Below are 2,741 nucleotides of genomic sequence, written 5' to 3'. Positions count from 1 at the left end.
GCCCCCACTCAAATTCTGAGTTTTTTTAAGATAATATACCTTAGTTCGTGTAGCTATAGAGGTTCATCATTAATAGACCGCCATTCATATTTTATGCTAGTTTCGCCCCTGCTTAGAGACTTGTCCTACTGTTATCTCGATTCCAAGGCTCATCAAGATCCAACAAGCTACTGTTTTCTCGGTCCATAAAATGTCTAGATCATCTTGGTCCATAAATTGTACTGCTAGCATCTTGGTCTTTAAACTGTTTGGGTCTCATTCTAGTTCAACATGACGACCAGAACTCAATTTTTACATCTAAGCCCTTGGATGAAATAGTGGTTCTCACTTCTCCCCTATTTCTTCCGCACCTCTTGTTTTCCTCATTGATAGACACGAAACCCCATGGTTTTAGATGGCAAGGGCGATCGGTGGCGTAAGGCCTCTAGAGTGCGCACCTCTTTTTTGCCTCGTCGACAGAGACAAAACCATGGTACTAGAGGGCAGAGGCGATCAATGGCGTAAGGAGGTTCTTGGAGCATAGAGAAGCAGAACATAGGAAAAAGCTAACCATGTTGTAGCAGTCAGCAGCCGATGGTCAGAAGGATGCCGCCTAGACTGCGAGGGAAATGATGCATATAATTCTTCCTAATTACCAAATTTGAGTTTGTGATAGATATTAGTGGTAGGTATACATGTGAATGATGTCGTTTAGATTGTTTGTTCAACTAAATTTTCTTATAATTTAATACTCCCTTTGTTTCAAGTTATAAGTTATTTTGATTTTTTGAAAAGTCAAAGCATCTCGAGTCTGACCAAAATATAGAAAGAATTACAAAGATATATGACATCATATAGATACACTACAAAAATATAATTAATGAACTTATTTGGTATCATAAATGTTATTATTTTGTTATAAAAATTAGTCAAACTTAAGATATTTTAACTCTCCAAGAAAGTTGGAATGACTTATAATTTTGAACGGAGGGAGTATAAAAATTGAACTTTTGATTCTTATATTAATTGTAGGATGGGAGAGTATATAAGACCAGCACCTTGTCCATCCTTGTTCTACATATAAAGGATTTTATTTTTAGCATATAGTCACAGACAAAATTGTAAATATGGAAAGCATAACGGACATAATTGCACAAACGTAAAGGTTCCTTATTATAATTCATTCTGTGGTTGTACGTAGTAATTAAGCGAAGTTCAAAGTCTCCCACGGGGTGGCGGCGCTGCAGAGCCGATGGGGCAGGTCAACGTGATCTCTAGCTCTGACGCGAAACGATCCATGGCCGGGCGTGGCAGCACGATCGGCACGGCCACGGCTTCCTCCCCGTCTCCGCCACCACTAACAGCGACAAGGAAGCTGGACCCAAACACGGTGGTCACGACGCCGCCGTACACCGGCTCGCCCCACCCGAAGTCGACGCGGTGGAACCCCGCGTGCCGGTTATCCGACACAAGGAACAGGTTGCCCAGCGCCACGCACGGCCGGCCGCGCAGCACCAGCAGGTCCACCGTGGACCGCACGTACTCGGCGGTCACCGCCGCCTTCGTCTCCCGCACGAGCTCCACGGCGTCGCCCAGAGAACCGGCCAGCAGCGCACCGGCGGTGGTCAGCGCGGCCACGGGCACGCACGCGTTGCCGTAGTAGCCGGCGGGGAGCGCCAGCTCGGGCACGCCCCGGAAGCCGACGATGGACACCACCCGCACCTCCTCGTCCGCCGGGACCAACAGCGCCGCCGTGCGCGCTCGCCACAGCGCCGCCGTCAGCGTCTCGAAGGTCGTGGCCATGTCGCGGAGGCTCGGCGGCAGGCCCCGTTTGATCGCGGTGACGTCGGCTGGACCGAACGTGAAGGTCCGCGTGATCATGTCGCCCGCCGGCATGGCACCTGCCCACCTGGGTACCGAAACATTTGCCGGCACCGCGTCGAACTCGCGGTGAGGGAACGACGGCCTCGGCGGGCTGCGCGCTTCGAGGAGCTCGCGGGACCATGCGGGCGCGACGGTCGGCGCGGGGAGGCCGCGCGCGAGCTCGGCCGTGGCGGACATGAACTGCGCGATGCCAATGGCGTCGCAGATCGTGTGGTTGAGCCGGAGCGCGAGGACGAAGCCGCCGCAGAGCAGCCGGGTCACCTAGCGAGAGTGAGATCATGCAAGCGAGCGTTATTTATTTATTTTTTCTTGGAATTTGAAACAAACTTGCATGGGTAGCGCCTACTTGGATGAGCAGCAAGGGGCAGTTGAGCACGCCACCGGATCCGTCGACCTCGAACAGCAGCTGGTCCATGAACGGGAACGGCGGCCTGAGCCCGCCGGATGAGGCCGCCTCCAGCTCCGCCAGCCGCACGTCGGCGTCGGCCTCCACGAACGTCACCCCCTCGCCGGTGCAGTCGACGACCAGCTTCCGCCCCTCCACCTCCCGCAGCCGCCCGGCGAGCGGGTAGTACGGGACCAGCGCCTCGCCCAGCGCGCGGCGGATGGCGGCCGCCGGGTCGCGGTCGCCGGCCTCGGCGGCGCGCACCACCTCTCCGCGCCCGCCGCGGTAGACGAAGACTAACGGCACGTGCCCGCGTAGCGTCTCCTGGTCATCGACAGGCGCTTCGTCTCGCGCGGCGTCGGCGCGGCAGGGCCGACGAGCACCGGCTCCCCCCGACGCACGCTGAATGCGAGCGGCGTCGGCGTGGTCATGGCCGGCGCCTGGACGTAATGCTCCGTCGCTTCCGCCATGAGGTGCAGGTGCAGGGACTTTG

At 55.2% G+C, this 2,741-nt stretch overlaps 1 pseudogene; it reads right to left on the bottom strand.

The window, feature by feature from the left end:
- Window positions 1-1,061: 1,061 nt before the first annotated feature.
- LOC136518665 (benzyl alcohol O-benzoyltransferase-like) lies at window positions 1,062-2,741 on the bottom strand (annotated as a pseudogene).

The sequence above is a fragment of the Miscanthus floridulus genome, chromosome 17 (assembly GCF_019320115.1).
Source record: "Miscanthus floridulus cultivar M001 chromosome 17, ASM1932011v1, whole genome shotgun sequence".
Classification (NCBI taxonomy): domain Eukaryota; kingdom Viridiplantae; phylum Streptophyta; class Magnoliopsida; order Poales; family Poaceae; genus Miscanthus; species Miscanthus floridulus.
Note: the sequence above shows the minus strand (reverse complement) of the source record. Positions and strands in the feature narration are given on the sequence as shown.